The following is a 13528-nucleotide window of genomic DNA, read 5'->3' on the forward strand; positions in this document are numbered from 1 at the left end:
TTGGAGTTGGAAGTGAAAGGTGATATCGCAAATTTGGAAATCGATATTGCAACCGAGAGATTGATCTCCCACTGTGGTCACCAATTGTTTGAGGGTGAAAACAATTTCTGGTGGTTTCGGTAATTTCGTGTGATGTGGGGGAGAAACAAGTCTAAACCCTAAACAATGTACTGCAAGGGAGTACTTTAGATTCAAGAGATCAATCTGTACAAGTCCGGCCTAAACCAAGAAATGTCCGTTCCAGACTTGCTTCGGTCACAAAGTGGAGGAGAAGGGTTGGTTTTGGAGAGGGAAGCGAAGAGAGTGTTGAGACCAGAATAGTTGATTCTGAAAGAGTAGTTGTTTTGACTTGTATCAGAAAGCGTAAGCTAACAGATGGGAAAGCTAACAGGTGATTTCTGAGTGTTGTATGCTCCTGACCAAAACTTATTGTTCGGTGAAAATAGGTAATGCCTATTTATACAAGTCGAAGTGAAACGTACTCTGGTCTCATTAAGAAATGGAAAACGGGTGAGTAAATGGGAGGAGGTGGTAACCGGTAACACTTGGAATTGATGTTTCATAAAAGAAAATGTTTCACCATTACTCCCTGTATTTACTAACCTCCTCATCCTTATGACACTTTCTTATAACGAGCGTAGTGTATGCCGCACGCTGTAAACTGCCAAACCAATACCCAATGAGCATCCCCCAGTTTGTGACTGTGTTGATGTCTCGAGTGTTTTAGTGGAAAACATATAGTATGTTGTTGTTTTCTGGCAAGTTGCTTGGGAGACTTTCCGGTTCGGTGGTGACCTTCAACGGTCGAGATTTTGCATCTTAAGAGGAAGTTAGCCGTTGATTATTTCAACCTATCGTTTGGTAGCCAGTGGCATGAAAGTATGATCAGTATGGCTTTAATATGTCCCAGTTTAGGCGCGGCCAAAAGTTAGGGTTTTGGCTTTGTTTAGGCGCGACCAAACTAAGGCCAAAGGTTGCCATGCGTTATATGGTAACCTTGGACGGCTAAGATCTGCATCTTAGATAAAAAGTGGTCGTTGATTGTTGCAAGCCTTTGTTTTGGTAGCCGCATAGGGAAGGCCGACATGGTATGGCGCGGCAAGGTGGTTGGCATGCCATTGGCACATGTGGCATGGCATGCCTTGGCGCGGTTTAGCGTGGCCAAAACTAGGGTTTTGGGCCAAAGGTTACCATGAGTTGTTTGGCGACCTTGGACGGCTAGGATTTGCATCTAGGATGGAGGGGTAGTCGTTGATCTTCGCACGCCTTCGTTTTGGTAGCCGCATGGGGAAGGCCGGCATGGTATGGCGCGATAAGGTGGTTGGCATGCCATTGGCACATGTGGCATGACATGCCTTGGCGCGGTTTGGCGTGGCCAAAACTATGGTTTTGGGCTAAAGGTTACCATGCGTTGTTTGGCGACCTTGGACGGAAAGGATTTGCATACAGGATGGAAGGGTGGCCGTTGATCGTCGCACGCCTTCGTTTTGGTAGCCGCATGGGGAAGACCGGCATGGTATGGCGCGACAAGGTGGTTGGCATTCCATTGGAACATGTAGCATGGCATGCCTTGGCGCGGTTTGGCGTGGCCAAAACTAGGGTTTTGGGCCAAAGGTTACCATGCGTTGTTTCGCGACCTTGGACGACTAGGATTTGCATCTCGGATGGAAGGGTGGTCGTTGATCATCGCACGCCTTCGTTTTGGTAGTCGCATAGGGAAGGGCGGCATGGTGGGTCCAAGGCAAATGGCGCGGATGGCTTGGCATAGTGGGGCTAAGGGTTTGGTGCGGACGGATTGGCATGGTGGGGCCAAGGTAAGGTGTGGTTGGCTTGGCATGGTGGGGCCAAGGGTTTGGCATGCCACTGGCGCATGGTGCGGCTAGCATGGTTGGAGCCAAGGCAAGGTGCGGTTGGCTCGGCATGGTGGGGCCAAGGGTTTGGCATGCCATTGGCGCATGGTGCGGCTAGCATGGTTGGCATGCCTTGGTGCGGTAGACGTGGCTGGCATGGTTTCCATTGGCACGGTGGTGCGGCTGGCATGGTTGGCATGCCTTGGCGCGGATATGTGGCTGGCATGGTTGGCATGCCTTGGCGCGGAGATGTGGCTGGCATGGTTTTCCATTGGCACAGTGGTGCGTCTGGCATGGTTGGCATGCCTTGGCACGGAGATGTGGCTGGCATGATTTGCGATTGGCACAGTGGTGCGGCTGGCATGGTTGGCATGCCTTGGCGAGGTAGCATGAGAATTAGGGTTTGACATAGATGATGTCGGTCAATGTTAAGGGTTCTTCCGTGGAACATGACATATAAAAAAAGGTACCCTGGTAATTCTTGCGTAGGCATGCTGATCGATTCAATAAATGTGCTAATGGTCATAGTGACGTCATGTCAGATGTGTGGTTTTACGATTTTATCCCTAAGCTAAAAACCACCATCAAAAACTGGCGAACCCAAACTTAGTCCGGCCACTTAGGTATGCGTACCCGTTTGCATACTTGAGTGGGTTATGTTCTAAAATCGGTTTGTTCATGAACTAATACATTTATATATTAAAGAATGCAATCTTTTGCAAACCGTGGCTATAATGTTCATGAATTGATTCGAGTGAATCAAAATCTATTTTGCTTCAATTGTGTTTTCTATACTTCTATGGGAATATAAACAATCGAACAACTCTAGAACTAGTTTCATTTGAGTCATTTGAAGTAGTTATGGTTAAGATGAATAAGGTTGATATGAAAGTGTTCATATGGATAACTTCGGTTAACTATTTTTGAGCCAACAAAGGTGTACACGTTTAGGTACGGTTATTCATATCTAAATAAAGTCACTTTTTATTTTTTATGTAACAAGCTAAGTTCGATCTAACGGTTGAAAGATATTAGCTTGAGTCTAATCATATTTTCATCTAACGGTGAATATGAATGCTTTGTTACCAAGGTAACATTGATTGCAAACCCTGGTTTGAAGACTATATAAGGGATACCTCTAGCAACTGGGAAACCTAATCCCCACACCTCCTGTGTGATACTAGTTGCGACTAGAGTCGATTCTCCTTTAACCTAGGTTGTTCTAAAACCCTGAACGACTTGAAGATTTCATTGGGATTGTGAAGCCAGACCCAAATATTTTCTCTGTAGTTGCGTGTTCTGATCTTGTTGTTTTCTATCATGATTGAGTATTATCTTCTCTAAGATTTGCTCGAGATTTAATCTCCGATAGGCAAGATAAAAAGTAGTCACAAACATCTTCATCTCATCGTTTGTGATTCCGCAATATCTTGTTTCGCTACCATGCAATTAAGATTATTGTTAGGTGATTGATATTTCTAGGTTGTTCTTCGGGAATATAAGTCTGGTATATCAATTAGTTCTTGTTCACCTTGATTTATCAAAAGACGGAGCAAAACTCATAGGTATATCTTTGGGAGACAGATTTATATATTCAATAGACTTTTTGGTGTGAGACAAATTGGTTTATCAAGTCTCCGACTTTGGGTCGTAGCAACTCTTAGTTGTGGGTGAAATCAACTAAGGGAATCAAGTGCATAGAGTCTTACTGGGATTCAGAGACGTAAGGAGCGCAACTGTACCTTGATCAGTGTGAGATTTGGAATATGCTAGTGTCTGTAGCGGCTTAATACTGTGTGGTATTCAAATCTGGACTAGGTCCGGGGTTTTCTGCGTTTGCGGTTTTCTCGTTAACAAAACTTCTGGTGTCTGTGTTATTTCTTTTCCGCATTATATTTGTTTATATACTACCCCTATTTCTGGAAAAGTGTTACTTTTACTTTTTCAATTTATCCTAAAAATAGGCCAAATTGAAAAAGTGAAAGTAACACTTTTCTAGAAACGGAGGGAGTAATTGAAATATCACAGGTTATGCATAAGTTCAATCAGTTGTGAATCCAACCTTTGGTTGTTGATTGAATTGATTGACACTTGGATATTGGTTTTTGATACCGTCCAAGTTGTTTCTTATAATAATCAGGCTCACGGATTTCTATCTGTTTGATTTGTTGATTACATTAAGAAACATAGATATTACTCTTTGATATACTTTTCTTAAGATTGAGTCTGACTGTCTAGTTGATTCTCTTGAAAGTATATTGGAGTTAGTCCATACAGATTGCTAAGTGAAATATTGGGTGTGGTTGTTAGACCTCCGCTTTTTCAATTGGTATCAGAGCAGGAAAACACGTTTAAGACCTTATAAGTCTGTGTTTGTAGCGATACGACTCTATGGATAGTAGTGTTATCTCCGACAAACGCATAAGAGGCAAAAGTTATGTCTCGATGAAATCTATTACAGCGAAAGACTTTTCAATCTCACATATAGATGAACATTCTGTTCCTACGAAACAGACAAGTAGTGATATGTGTTACCCTGTTTTTCTCACTGACGAATTTAATTCTGAAGTAAAAAGGGAAGCATCCCGAGAGAGTGCATCGATTCTAAAACTTTTTAGAATCCGGGAATTTGAAATCAACAAGCTGAAACACAAGGTCAATACAATGGTTGGTATGATAAAAGATCGTGATTCCCAACTAAGGGTTCTTCGTGAGGAAAATGATGTAGGTTGTTCATCACGAACCTCAATCGAGGCTAAACTCAAAGAAGATGCCTGTAAAATTGAACGACTTTTGAGTAATCTCTTTATCCAAGATAACAGTCGTTCTTGGGAGTTTGTCATACCAAATACTTATGACTCTGCTGTGATATTTGAAAACATGACTAAGTTTAATCATGTTTCTCAAATGAAATCAGCTTCAGAAGTTAAGCTGCAAACCCTTCATATTGATAAAGAAGTGCTTGGTTCTTCCACTAATCATGGATTTACCTCGTCTCATGGAAGGAAGAAATCTTCTAATGATGTTTCTAATGCTGCACACTCTAATCACTCCGGTGATCAGAAAATATGTCTTTTTTGTAATTCAAAAGGACATGTTCAACGGAAGAGAAAACTGAAGCTGAATGAAAATTACTTTGGTCGACTTCAGCATACCTTGGATTTAATTCTCAAAGGTGTAACAAACATTCAGATGTCTAAACCTATTAGTTTTAGTACTCTCCCTGTGAATTCTCCCAGGAAAGTTAGTTCAAATTGCTCATCGAACGTTCGAACCAATTGTAGCATTAATACAAATCGTTCAACGAGAATTCAGAAAGGTCCCTCTCAACCTAATATGATAAATGATGTTCAAGATGTGAAAAAGGTTCCTGTAGATGGAAGCAACAATGGAGATATGAAGGACAATCTAAATCTGATAATTGAAGGACACAAGGATCTTATCAACGGGATGTCAAAATCCTCCGAACAAACTTCTTCTGGTAAGGACTCGAACTCTGTCTCGTATTTTGATGACAACAAGTTTTATGATAATTTTTCACATCAAGGATTATTTCCTAGAATTGGAAGGAAAAAGAGACTCAACCGTGAACACCATTCATTTAATGAGCTTAGGGATCATACTTGTGTTAATTAATCACAAGGGTTGAATGCTTACTCATAAAAAACATGTTGAGTAAGAATTGCTTATAATCGGGTATACTTTCGGCAACAAATGCTTTCTGATTAATTGAGCTCTTTTCTTATCGTCCATAGATAAATTATTGTCCACATACAACTTTGCCTAAGTATTGGTTGTGTCTCAAGAATCTCGTCAACTTTTTTTGTTTTTGAAAAAGTTTTTGTTGCACCTATGTTGCCTGCTACTCTTGTGCTCTAAATTGCTTCTCTATGGAGATATAAAATTTATTGAGCCAAAATTTTGTGAAAGAAAGTCTTCACATAGCAAAAATTTACTGTTTTGCTTTGCTTTAAAAAAAAAGTACATTCAGTTTTGTTTTGGTTTCGGATTATGTTCGTACGGGTACCCATGACTTGTCACGAACAGTCTTTAGAAACCCTAAAAGTTACCTTCATAAGAAACCATTTAACTACCAAACATATTGAGTCACGTACACGTACTCTAGGTTTTGTTGTTTTTTCAAGAATGTCTCCACCTTCTCTCCCTGGTGGTATTGCAAGAGGTTTTCCCGATAAAGGTATTGGTAAGGAAAAAAAGAACCCTAGTAGAAGATGGTGATCAAAATCCTAATGCCTCATGCTACTATGCCTATACTCATCAGGATGTTGAGAATGAGGATATGGTTTCTGCTGAAGTGGTTCATGATTTTCTTAAATACTTTGAGGAATCAAAACTGCAACTCGTTAATACTATGAAGGGTCTTGATGTGTTAAGAACTGAGTTGAAAAGGGTTAATTCATACCTTGTTCTCATGAAGACACATGTTAAAGATCTTCTCGATGAGGATATCTTATCTGAAGGAACAGTGGATGTTGTCAATCACAAGCTCAAAGGACTCAAGACTCGTAGGGTTTCCGAAAGTAGTCTTTGATTTTCGTTCATGATCGATTTTGTTGGTTTAGGAGTCTTTTGCTTTTTGCTTGTTGTCTTTATTTTTGTCTAGGAAACTTCTTATGAGAATTTATTCTTGTGTTTTAAGAAGGATAACTAGGGTTTGGAATAGCCATTATTGTGAGTACACATAGCTATTGCCAACGATTTTCATCTTGCAATGTGTTTAGATTTATTTAAATTCTAAAGTTTATTTGGAAGATGGTTTTGCAATATGAATCTTTATGGTTTTATATATTGTAACTTGTTACGGGATATCTATGTTTGCGTCCATGAACCATGATTGTCCCATATATGCTCAAAAGTTAAGTCTATCATATGTCTTTATGCAAATATTGATAAAAGATAGAATGAACTTTTGACAATAAAAGTTAAGCCTATTATGTCATTATGCAAATATTGATGTGAGATGGGATGAACTTTTTTTATAAAGATTAAGTCTATTACATGTCTCTATGCAAATATTGATGAAAAATATAATGAATCTTTGAGTATTCCGCAATCTTTCCCTGATCCACATCTTTGTGAAAGTACTGCGTGGCTCCGTAAGTTCTCTTACAATTAGCATTTACGATTAAATTAATCATGGGTTCTCTTGTGGTTAATTTAATTGAGTATTTTGGATACAAATTCATGTTTTAGGTGATTTGTTAATGTCCAAAGAAATCCTTCTTTTCTTGTGAAAGTAAGGTCGCTCTTGTTGTTCTTTCGGGAATGACATTATATGAGGGAGAGTTATTAATTGAACTTGTGCTTAATTGCCAACTCTTTGTGGGGAGTGCGTGATGAACATGCAAGTGTGACGCATTTTCATCCATAAATATATTAGCTGGGACTCATTTTATCACTAATAAACTGGTTTTAGATATTTTTGGAAGAATAAGCTCTTGTGGAGAATTGGCTCGAAAAAGTGTTATATGCACCCGGAGGACACGTGTTATTCGGACTCTCAATGTCGGTTAAGGGACACCTCAATTACTAAGGAGCACCTCACCGGATAAGGGACACCTACCTTACTATTAACACCCCATAAGGAAAGTGCTAAAGGGACACTCGTACAGGATTAGGGGGAGGACTTCATCTTCAAAAACTCAAACCTGGTTTTTGGCGGGAAAATGGCAGCAAGAATTAGGGTTCGTAGTTTACAGTGGTTTTAGAGAGACTCAATGGCTAAGGTTGGTTGGGATGACTGGATTGAGCACAACAGGCATGGTATGGACTTCAAAATCATTTGGATTTGGTTGTATAATCGGCAGTGAAGAAAACAGAGTTCACGGGAAGAATATTATTAAACTACGGGATTTTCTGGATTCGGTTTGGATAGTTTCTGGTGGGATTCAATCGAAGATTTAGCTTGTTGGGCATGTTAGACTCGAACAGGACTGGTAAGTCCATCAGAATTTAGAAACTTGGGCTGCAACGTTCGAACACAAAGAAACAGGGCAAGAGAAAATAGTTCGTCACCTGCGAATTTTTGGAAAAGATTTGGTGGAAGTTTCGCCGGATTTTCTCAACAGTTTGTTTTGGTATGAGTTGTTATAACACAACAGGATGGCGGCATGTGCTGGATTTGAAAGAAAAATGAGATCTCGACAATACATGGAGGAATAAATGCGGATACTTTGCTTTGAATTTCTGGAATATTTTGGAAGATTACGTGGATATATCCTCCTTCCATGAGTTTACCTCAATCAGTTAGGAGAATGCAGCGTGTTTGAATGATTTCAACTGAAGAATATCGTGCGAGGGAGATACAAATGGAAATAATATAACGGGATATTATAGGGAATTATGGAGAATTTTTGGCATTAAACCGAGATTATTTGGAGGTTGTCGGGTATAAATAGTCTGCTGGGGTAGTGAAGAAGGGAACAGAGAGTTGGGGAGAAGACCAGAGGGTTGCAAAGAAGATTTCTCTGCTACTGCAGAGAAGAAGAAGAACATTTGACGCCTACTGACTGTCGCAGAGAACTGTCGTTTATAAATAGTACTCGTAACAGTCAGTTTGGCACGCTTATTTTGAATTTGCAACATCTCTTGTAACAGTGACTTCTGTAACGTCAATATTGCGTTGCAGTTTCATTGTAATATTAGTTTTCTTCAATAAAAACACCATTTGAGCTATAAATTATATTTTTGAGTGTGTTTTCATTATGAGAAGCTAAACCCCAACACTAGGTCGACGGAGGAAGCCGAACTTCATACATGGGTGAATTTATTTTATTTTCTATATGACTTTTGCACTAATTAAAATAGAATTATGATTTGAATTAATTAGTTATCATTTTATTTGATGGGTCATGCTTGCTTAGATGTTTGATGTTCCATGCTTACGATTTATAACTAATATTTTGAGAATCTAATTTGGCAAAATAAGAGTCGATGTTATTTTATTTATTGAGCGATAATTGTTGAGAATAAATAATTGAGCCTTATGATATGAATGCGGTGGAATCCTAGTCCCAGTAACTCTTTTATTATTTTCACTAAACCTTTAAATTTAGTCTTCACAAGTCTTAGAGTTCGAATTTTATTACAACAACAACTTGAAAATCATAACATTTTGGCGCCGCCGACGCGGATTTGTTTTTAGATTAATTTTTAGGTTTATTTTTTATTTTGTACAGTATTTTCAATTTATTCTAGATTTTTTTTCCTTTTTATGCGTTTCTTTTTGTATTTGTTTTCAGGGACTTTTGTAGGATGATGACTTCTTCTGAGGAGACGTCATCTAAGATGACGCTGACGGAATATAAGCGTAGAAAGTCAAATTATCAGGAAACCTCGTCTGAGATGACGCTTGATGAATATAAGCATAGGCAAAGATATGGAGTTTTTGATCCACATGTGGTAAGTGAAGAATCTCCTCTAGAGATATATGAGAGTATTATAAACACACACCACTTAGTCTGGACTTAAGATTGAGAATTCTGGAATGTAAAAAATTATATGATGATGAAGATCAGTCTTGTAGTGACTCTCTGGTCGAGACAGAATTTATAGATGACCCTGTGAATGATTGTGTAGATGATTTGTCTAATTTATTAGGAGAATCTATCTCGTAAGATCTTTCACCCGACTTAGAGGTTGTTTCTAATCCCCTGGACTTCCAAAAGTTACCTAATTTAGGGTTAGAATTATGTGCTTCAAAAAATTTATTGGAATACTTTGCATACAAATACCCAGAGGACGTCCCTGTTTCTGATACCGTGCATGAGCCAATTGACAATTTCCATGTCCCAGTAATATCCCCATATTTTGTTCTATACTCACTTCCATGTGAAGTAAAAACTAGGTTTGGGGGTAATCCTCTATTTCAGACAGTTTCAATGTCACCATATTTTCATAGCATAATCGTGAAGTTGTCGTTTGTAAATACTGTATTTTGGGTTGATCCCCAAATTTTCAGGATGTTAATTTTTGGGGATCCATTTCTGTACATTCCAGTAGGTATATTTATTTTATTTTTATTTTATTTTGATTTACTTTTTGCATTTCCCATCTTAATATTTGTGTTGGATGACTCATTTACATTGAGGACAATGTAATGTTTAAGTGTGAGGGAGAGGTTAACTTTTTACTTTACTTTTCAGGAAATTACTTGCAAATCATGACCAGCTGTGTAGCGGGTCTGTTCCCTTTTCTTGCATATTATGACCAGTTGTGTAGCGGGTCTCATTATCTTTATCTTATTATATGACCAGCTGTGTAGCGGGTCTCATTATCTTTATCTTATTATATGACCAGTTGTGTAGCGGGTCTAAAAAAAAAAGAACAGCTGTGTGGCGGGTCTCTCTTTCTCTCTTATTGTATGACCAACTGTGTAGCGGGTCAATTTTTTGTTTTGCTCGAGGACTAGCAAAATGTAAGTATGGGGGAATTTGATGAACACGCAAGTGTGACGCATTTTCATCCATAAATACATTAGATGGGACTCATTTTATCACTAATAAACTGGTTTTAGATGTTTTTGGAAGAATAAGCTCTTGTGGAGAATTGGCTCGAAAAAGTGTTATATGCACCCGGAGGACACGTGTTATTCGGACTCTCAATGTCGGTTAAGGGACACCTCAATTACTAAGGAGCACCTCAACGGATAAGGGACACCTACCTTACTATTAACACCCCATAAGGCAAGTGCTAAAGGGACACTCGTACAGGATTAGGGGGAGGACTTCATCTTCAAAAATTCAAACCTGGTTTTTGGCTGGAAAATGGAAGCAAGAATTAGGGTTCGTGATTTACAGTGGTTTTAGAGAGAATCAATGGCTAAGGTTGGTTGGTATGACTGGATTGAGCGTAACAGGCATGGTACAGACTTCAAAATCATTTGGATTTGGTTGTATAATCGGCAGTGAAGAAAATAGAGTTCACGGGAAGAATATTATTAACTACGAGATTTTATGGATTCAGTTTGGATAGTTTCTGGTGGGATTCAATCGAAGATTTAGCTTGTTTTGGGCCTGTTAGACTCGAACAGGACTGGTAAGTCCATCAGAATTTAGAAACTTGGGCTGAAACATTCGAACACAAAGAAACAGGGCAAGAGAAAATAGTTCGTCACCTGCGAATTTTTGGACGAGATTTGGTGGAAATTTTCCGGATTTTCTCAACAGTTTGTTTTGGTATGAGTTGTTATAACACAACAGGATGGCGACATGTACTGGATTTGAAAGAAAAAAGAAATCTCGACAATACAGGGAGGAATAAATGCGGATACTTTGCTTTGAATTTCTGGAATATTTTGGAAGATTACGTGGATATATCCTCCTTCCACGAGTTTACCTCAATCAGTTAGGAGAATGCAGCGTGTTTGAATGATTTCAGCTGAAGAATATCATGCGAGGGAGATACAAATGGAAATAATATAAAGGGATATTACAGGGAATAATGGAGAATATTTGGCATTAAACCGAGATTATTTGGAGGTTGTCGGGTATAAATAGTCTGCTGGGGTAGTGAAGAAGGTAATGGAGAGTTGGGGAGAAGACCAGAGGGTTGCAGAGCAGATTTCTCTGCTGCTGCAGAGAAGAAGAAGAAGAACATTTGAACCCTACTGACTGTCGCAGAGAACTGTTGTTTATAAACAATACTCGTAAGAGTCAGTTTGGCACGCTTGTTTTGAATTTGCAACAACTCTTGTAACGGTGACTTCTGTAACGTCAATACATCGTTGCAGTTTCATTGTAATATTAGTTTTCTTCAATAAAAACACCATTTGGGCTATAAATTATATTTTTGAGTGTTTTTCATTATGAGAAGCTAAACCCAAACACTGGGTTGACGGAGGAAGCCGAACTTCATACATGGGTGAATTTATTTTATTTTCTATATGACTTTTGCACTAATTAAAATAGAATTATGATTTGAATTAATTAATTATCATTTTATTTGATGTGTCATGCTTGCTTAGATGTTTGATGTTCCATGCTTACGATTTATAACTAATATTTTGAGAATTTACTTTAGCAAAGAGTCGATGTTATTTTATTTATTGAGCGATAATTGTTGAGAATAAATAATTGAGCCTTATGATATGAATGCGGTGGAATCCTAGTCCCAGTAACTCTCTCTTTTATTATTTTCATTAAACCTTTAAATTTAATCTTCACAAGTCTTAGAGTTCGAACCTTATTACAACAACAACTTGAAAATCATAACAGTGCGGTTGTGGCATATTGTAGGAGTTTTCTTGTATCTTTATTAACTCCTTGATGAATGCATTTAGTTTCGACTATATGATTGCATCTAAACAAAGTTGATAAGTTTTCTTTTAGTCATGAAGTATCTCTATGAGAATTTCATTATGATCCCACTAGTTTTTGTACCTTTGCCAATTTATATTGACAAAAGGGGGGAAAATGTTTAGTTCACACTCCAAATACATATGGTTTATAGATCATTATGTAAGGGGGAGTGGTTTTCATGTGAGATGAAGTATTGACTAATGGGGAGTGACACATATCACCATAGTATTGTTTTCAAAGTTGTGATACAATTAGACTTTGATGCTTGTAATAATACTATGACACTGTATAACCATGATTGAGAGCTACTGTTTTCTCATTGTTAAATCTAAGGATCTTCAACAACTATGATGCTGAGTTGAACACATTCAGAATCACTGGAGTACTTGTAAGTAACGAAGATTTCGAGTAATGTTGAAGAACCAAGGAAATCAAGCATTTGGATTGAGAGGTACAAAGTTTATTTATTTTGTATTCCATATGTATTGATAGTTTTGTCACTAAAATTGACAAAGAGAGAGATTGTTAGAGCATTGCTATGTCGAACTCGCAAGCGTTTCTATCTCAAGATTGTTGTCAAGTTTAGTTGCCAAAATTATAAGTCTTGATTTCTAGTCTACTTATCGCTAAGTCTCGGATTAGGATAGAAAGTGTAGTTAGGCATTAGACTTCACGACGTTCATCGAGTAAAGACGAATAACTACTAAGGGGAGCTTGTGGAACTTCATCAACAAAAGGTATGTGGAGACTTTAATTCATGTATCACTCAAAAGTCTATCTACTCTATCTCGTATTTGAGACAGAAGTCGTATAGCTATATAGACTTCAATTATACACATTTGATATTTCGAGATGAGTTTAACTCGCTTACATATTTCTCGAAATATGTGTTGGTAAGCTTTCGCTTTAACCAAGTTCATCTTATATTCTTGACGAAAGTCAAAAGATGATCATGTGAAAAATCGCCTGGTAACATCTTACATGATTTGTGTGAGACAGTCATTTGATGTAGACTCGGAATGTTTCGTATTGATCATTCGATCACTTGAAAATTGCTTTGAAGCTAATAGTTTGTGTGAGACAGCTATTGTCGTCTTCCAAGAATGTTTCAATGATTGAAACGAGAGTTTAGAACAAATAACCATGATTGGATATAGCACAGTATGCGTACTTGTATGCTAACTGTTGCAAGTTATTACAAGTCTGGGAACTATGGTATGCATACCCGTATGCGTATTGATTGGTTTAGTAGAGGTCTGGGAACTAAGTACGCATACCGGTACGCGTACTGGCGTGAGGTTCAAGTTTCGGGACTTTACTGAGTTTGGTGGTATTTGTACCCGTTCGCATACTGGCGAA

This window comes from Papaver somniferum, chromosome 8 (assembly GCF_003573695.1).
Source record: "Papaver somniferum cultivar HN1 chromosome 8, ASM357369v1, whole genome shotgun sequence".
NCBI lineage: Eukaryota > Viridiplantae > Streptophyta > Magnoliopsida > Ranunculales > Papaveraceae > Papaver > Papaver somniferum.